General features: G+C 49.5%; 2 pseudogenes; both read left to right on the top strand.

Moving 5' to 3' along the window:
* The first annotated feature begins 2163 nt into the window (after window positions 1–2163).
* Window positions 2164–2340, top strand: LOC121397430 (annotated as a pseudogene).
* Window positions 2341–2531: 191 nt separating this feature from the next.
* LOC121397437 lies at window positions 2532–2662 on the top strand (annotated as a pseudogene).
* The last annotated feature ends 3652 nt before the right edge of the window (window positions 2663–6314 follow it).

Raw genomic sequence — 6314 nt, 5'->3', positions numbered from 1 at the left:
TTGCTCTTCTGAGTGATATCTTACACAAACAGATCACGCCGGATCCTTGGCTTGCTCTTCTTACCTTTCCATCTACGTCTCTTTCTAAGATGGAATTTAAACTCTGCTCACATATATGCTTGGCTACCAGATGTGCTATTGCCCGAAAATGGAAAGAAGGTATTCCCACAATAATGGAAATCAAACGCAAAATATGGTGGGTGTCCTCTATGGAAAAGCTTACTGCAATGATCCAACATAACATGGACAATTATGCTACTATTTGGAACCCGTGGATGCTCTGGACTGAGACGGACTTACGAGTTCCATCCAACTTGCCAGCAACTGTGGTGTGACTGTCCTTTGATAATGTCTTTTATGAGGTTCAGTGATAATTGTGAGGTTCCTGGTGCAACTTGAAGTGATATGTTTTCCACATATCGGCATGCTGTATGTTATCAATTGGCGAGAGTCCTACACCCTTCCCCCCCCCGTGCTTTCCTCTATCACTCTTTTCTTTTCCTTTTTCTTTCTATTGTATTTACTCTTTGTTATATGATACTTTCACGGTCCACCTACCTCTACTTGCCAGGAATTTCTGATTTCCTGTGGCCTGCCTGCTGTATTACCTGACTGGATTGTGGAAGTAATAAATAAAAAGTTGAAGAAAAAAAATTAAGAAAAAGGAGAATATAAAAGAACTTGAGGGTATGAAAGATAAAGAAGGAATTCTTAAGGTTGTTTATGGATTTTATAATAATTTATTTAATGAGGAGAAAGGAAATAAGAGGTAATTAAAGAAGTGGAGAGACTTTTAAATGAAGAAGAAAGTGTTGATGCTGATTGCATCAACAAGCTCGTTGAGGACATCAGAAAGAGGTGGGCCTATACAAATACAGTGTGCCGGGAGGCTGCGGGCCTCAGTCCAGCGAGCCTGATGAAGGGCTGAAACAGGGGCCGGAGCCAGAGAGGGCCTGGAGCTGGGAGCCAGAGAGGGCCTGGAGCTGGGAGCCCTCGCGGCCGGGCCAACTGGATGTGGTGTGGGCTTGGGCCGGAGGTGTACTGCCTGCCGGGGCCCAGCTCTACCTCGCCCCATGGAGGCATCTCCAGCCTGGGTCTGGGGCCGTCTCCGCGCACGCGTCTCGGGTTATCGCTTCGATAGGTTTGTTAATTGATTGAAGTCAGGTGGTTCTGTGCACTGTCGTACCTTTGGCCCTCTGACATCGACAACATTGTTGTCTTAAGTCGGTTGCTGCTTTTGCAGGTGGACGCATTCTACAGAAACGAGTAGTGATCATACCTGTAACAGGTGGATTTGGATTATCTTTTTTTTTTTTGCCGAGATGGAGAATCAAGATGGAAGAAGAGTGGAGATTGCGGTGGAAGGAGGTTTTGAGGAAAGAAAGAAGGAGTTTTTTTCTGAGAATTTGAAAATTAGAGACACCATTCGTTTTGAAGTCGAGCCGGAGTACAGGCAAGGTAAAGACTTAAGATTTTTGGTTATTGAGATTTTGGAGAAAAATTTGAAAGTGGAGAGAGAGAGCTTTATTTTTGTCTGCAAGAATTCTACACAAGAGGTGTGTATGATGTCACTCTCGTAAATGAAAAAAAATGAGAATGCTTTTGAGTTATATTTCATTTTCAAAGGAGACCCTGCATTCAAGGGCATAAAAGTCTTGCCGCTGTTTCAAAACAAAGAAAAAAACTGTTTACAAATTCATATGTATGATCCCTTTATTTCATCACAAGAAATTGAGGCTTTTCTTTTTCGTTATTGTGATAGTTCTTATAAAGGGGAAGTATTGAATTATTTTGGTATATGTAATGGCAAAAGAAGATATTTGGTTACTTTCAAAAAGGATCAAAAGAGTTATGGCGGACTTTGTAGGCCTCCTCCTATTAATAGGAGTCGAGGTTTTCTTTTTTACGCCGTATGTAAATGTAGAGAATAGTAGAAAATTGCATTAAATTTGCCTTAAGTTTATTATATGTAATTTTTGGAAAGATGTTAAGATTTTGGGTTTTTCTGTTGCTGAAAATATTTGGAAATCAAAAGATTGGAAAAAGATTATTTTTGGTTTTCATAATAATTTGAGACCTTGAGAACCTTTTTTGATCCTATGAATTTGAATTTATGGATTTATGGATTTTCTGAGTGAAAAAAAAAAAAAAAAAAAAAAAAAAGAAGGTTAAGGAAAAAGAAAAAAAAACCCTGTTCTTAGTTTAATATCTGATACGTCCCCTATCTGGGGACCATATATTAAATGGATTTTTGGAACAAGGAGATGGAAGAAGAGCTTGCTCTGTCCACTCCACGCATCGACCTGGTATTGCATTACCTCCAGGACCGGTGCACTTCTCTTACTCAGTTTGAAAAAGCAGAAAAAGGAGCAAATGAGCTCCGGGGAAAGGAAAATCCCAGCAAGAGCAGCCCAAGCAAGCAAAGTTTGGGCTTGGGCCGGAGGTGTACTGCCTGCCGGGGCCCAGCCCTCTCTCCCCACGGAGGCATCTCTAGCCTGGGCCTGGGGCCGCTTGCGTGCGCCATTCGGATTATCGCTTCTCGGCCTTTTGGCTAAGATCAAGTGTAGTACCTTTTGGGAAACACGAGTATCTGTCATTAGGTGCCTTGAGACTTTGTCCTTTTAAGGGCTATAGTTCCTGGCAACGAGAAGGATCAACCACTCCGGTGGGAACCTGAAGCCAAGGGTAAAAACCGGTAGCGAGAGCTAATACGATCGCTCCTGACAGACGACCCTTGGGGTCATAACTCATTCCCGAAGGACGACCCTTGGGGTCATAACTCGCTCCCGAAGGACGACCCTCGGGGTCATAACTCACTCCCGAAGGACGACCCTCGGGGTCATAACTCACTCCCGAAGGAAGACCCTCGGGGTCATAACTCACTCCCGAAGGAAGACCCTCTGGGTCATAACTCACTCCCGAAGGACGACCCTCGGGGTCATAACTCACTCCCGAAGGACGACCCTCGGGGTCAAAACTCACTCCCGAAGGACGACCCTCGGGGTCAAAACTCACTCCCGAAGGACGACCCTCGGGGTCAAAACTCGCTCCCGAAGGACGACCCTCGGGGTCAAAACTCGCTCCCGAAGGACGACCCTCGGGGTCAAAACTCGCTCCCGAAGGACGACCCTCGGGGTCAAAACTCGCTCCCGAAGGACAACCCTTGGAGTCATTTGCATAACCATGCCCAACTCTCATTTCCGATTTCCACTCTCTCCTTCTCCCTTCCTTTTCCACCTCTCCTCTTTTTCTCTGCTTTTCTTTGCTGCTTCTCTGTTCTGGGCACCCTTACTCCCCTAGGATGAAGATAGCAGGCAAGGCAAGGAAGATGAAGTGAAGGACATTGCCCCAAGCCAGAAGGGAGCCCCGAAGACCAGGATCGCTCGGACCAACGCCACCAGACCAAAGGAACCCCGGCCAATGCCTACATCAGCCCTGATGCTGCGGCCCCGGTCCTGCCTCCCAAGGCCATCCAGTCCCAAAACCTGGAGACATGGATTAGGCAGAGAAGATGGTCCTGGAGCAGGGCTTCACCCCCTCAGAGACCCTGAGTATTCAGAACATCATTGGGGGACTGTTCTACATCACCTTTGCTTCCATGGCGATCTGCAGAAGGTACTGGGAGAGGGTAAAGACGGCGAGCCCCGAATCCCCTTTCTCTCGCTTTGTAGGCAACTGCCCTATTCAAAGAGAGGAAAGGCGGGTGACGGTCTCAATGCGGAACCCGCACACATCACCAAAGGACATCGCTACATTCCTGAACCATTTCTGCACCGTCCTGAAAGACCCTGCCAGGATCCTGGACCCCAATGGGTTGTGGTGTGGCAAGTGATCCATCTTGGTGAAGCTCCAGAGGGAAGAAAGCTCACCCGACGGCCTCTGACACCTGCCCCAAAGTTTCTCATTCGGCAACTCCCCGGGCATCATCTACTACCCAGACCTGCAGAAAATGTGGAGAAATGGGACTCCAGGGGAAGGACTGCAAGTCAACTGCCTGCAGGATCTGCCGGGTGGTGGGGCATGAAACCAAGGATTGCCCCAGGAAGAAGACTTGCAACCTCTGTGGACTGGCATCGCACGTCTACAGAGACTGCCCCCAGAGAGTGACGTCCTATGCGGCAGCAGTGAAGGAAGCCCCGAGCAAAACACCAAAACCAGCACCCAGGACTGGTAAGACCAACCCCCCTCTCCCCACTGTGGCAGCTAAGCCCCCAGCTACCCCAGCTTCTCCTCCTCCCCCATGCCCTCCCACTCCTTCCACCCCCATCCCAGTCCCCTCCACCCCCACTCTCCCCCCTGCAGCCACATTAACCCCCCTCCAGTGACAGCAGGTCTATCCCAGGAGGACTTCCCCCCCTCCCCACCCCCTCTCACCCTACAGGTGCAGGGAAGGGGAAGCAACAGGAGAGCCCTGCAACAGACTCCCAGGAGAGAAAGAAGGTAAACACAGAGATGGTGGAAATAGACCTGGAAGAGTTAGAGCTGGTGGAAACAGACCCACAAGAAGATGAGGAGGCAAAAGCTGAAGCGCTGTTTGAGAACATCATGGAAGTAGCATTGGGGACTGCGGAAACCATCAAGCCCCAAGATTCTGATGACACCTGACCGCTACAGCCAGCAAGCACAGAATCTCCGGAGGAGAGTCCACCCCCAAGCAATGTGAGAGAAGGGGACCTGCCTGACCGGAGTGGTAACGTATAATGTAAAGCTGTTCGACACGGACTCTTCTTACTTCCCCACTAATGGTGTCGTGCAATTTATTCACCATTAATGTGAGGAGTATTAAGGATCAGTTGAGACGGCAGACTGTTTTTGCATTACTTGACAGCCAGCCTTGTGATCTGTATATGTTGCAAGAATGTGCCATTCCTTTCTCTAGGTCCTACAAACATCTGATCCGGCAGTGGACCCACGGCCCTTCCTACTGGTCTGGGGGTAATAGCTGTAAGTCCGCGGGGGTCGCAATCCTGATCAGGGGGGCCTCTTCACGGTTGATTCTGTACTTGAGTTAGTCTGCGGTCACTTGCTGGTCGTGGACGGCTCCTGGGCAGGGGAGCCTGTTAGGCTTATCAACGTGTATGCCTCTCCTGTGAAGGGCGAGCGGTTGGAACTTTTCCAGACCGTGCGGGCCCAGTTAGCAACCACCAGAGCAGTAGTGTTGGGGGGTGATTTCAACTGCCCAATAGAAGAGGATGGGCGCAGCTCAAGCAACGGTATGAAACTGGATGTGACCTCCAAGCTGCTCAAAGAGATGGTGACTGAAGCATCCTTAAAGGACGCTGTAGGGTCCATCGGGAACGGCCCCCGTGAATTACAGCTGGTGCCGCCCCGATGGCTCAGTGCGTTCTAGGATAGACCGTGTTTACCTCCCGGACCATCAAGCAGACTGGGTGTTCCATGGTCCCCTGCTTTTTCTCTGACCACAGAGCCATTCAGTTTCAGGGGTCCCTGGGTTGTGGTTTTACTCAAGGCCCTGGCTCCTGGAAGCTGAATTGTGACCTGATGGGAAGGAAGGAGGTTATGGGGGAGCGGAGGGATGCCTACATCATGTGGAGGAATGAGAAATGTTGTTTTGAACATGTCAGTGACTGGTGGGAATTTCTTAAGGTAAAATTGCGTTGTTTCTTTCAGGTTAAAGGCAGGCGCCAGGCCTGTGAACGCAGGGGGAACTTCAAGAGACTGCAAAGAAATCTGCAGTCCCTTCAGCGGTGTGGCTGGGAGGTGAGACAGGATCTGGAGGAGACCAAGGAGGGCCTGAAAAGGCACTTTGAGGAGGAATCCAAGCGCATCATCTTCCGCTCAAAAGTGGAGACTCTAGAGAAGGGGAAAAAGTGCAACTCCTTCTTCAGGAAGCTTCACTCTGGCCACACACCCCTGACAGAACTTCGCAAAGAGACCGGCACCCTCCAATTAGGAAAGGAGGGAGTGATGGGAGTGGTCACTGACTACTACAGCTCCCTCTACGCAGAGAAAGAGACGGACGAGACATCGGCTGATAAGTTCCTGTCAGGTATCACTAACACTATTGATTCCGCAGGTCTGTCAGCCATCAATGCCCCCTTGGCCCTGGAAGAGCTGCACGCTGCCGCTAAATCCTTCAAGCAAGACAGAACTCCGGGCAGTGACGGTCTCCCTGCGGAGCTATACATAGCTCTGTGGGATCTCATCGGCCCTGACCTGCTCGAGCTGTTTGAGGAGATGGTGGTGGAGGGTAGAATGCCCCAGTCGATGAGGGAATGAATGATCACCATCTTGTACAAGCAGAAGGGGGAGAGAAGCGACCTCAAGAATTGGCGGCCCATCTCTCTTCTGAA

Source organism: Xenopus laevis, chromosome 8L (assembly GCF_017654675.1).
Source record: "Xenopus laevis strain J_2021 chromosome 8L, Xenopus_laevis_v10.1, whole genome shotgun sequence".
Classification (NCBI taxonomy): domain Eukaryota; kingdom Metazoa; phylum Chordata; class Amphibia; order Anura; family Pipidae; genus Xenopus; species Xenopus laevis.
Note: the sequence above shows the minus strand (reverse complement) of the source record. Positions and strands in the feature narration are given on the sequence as shown.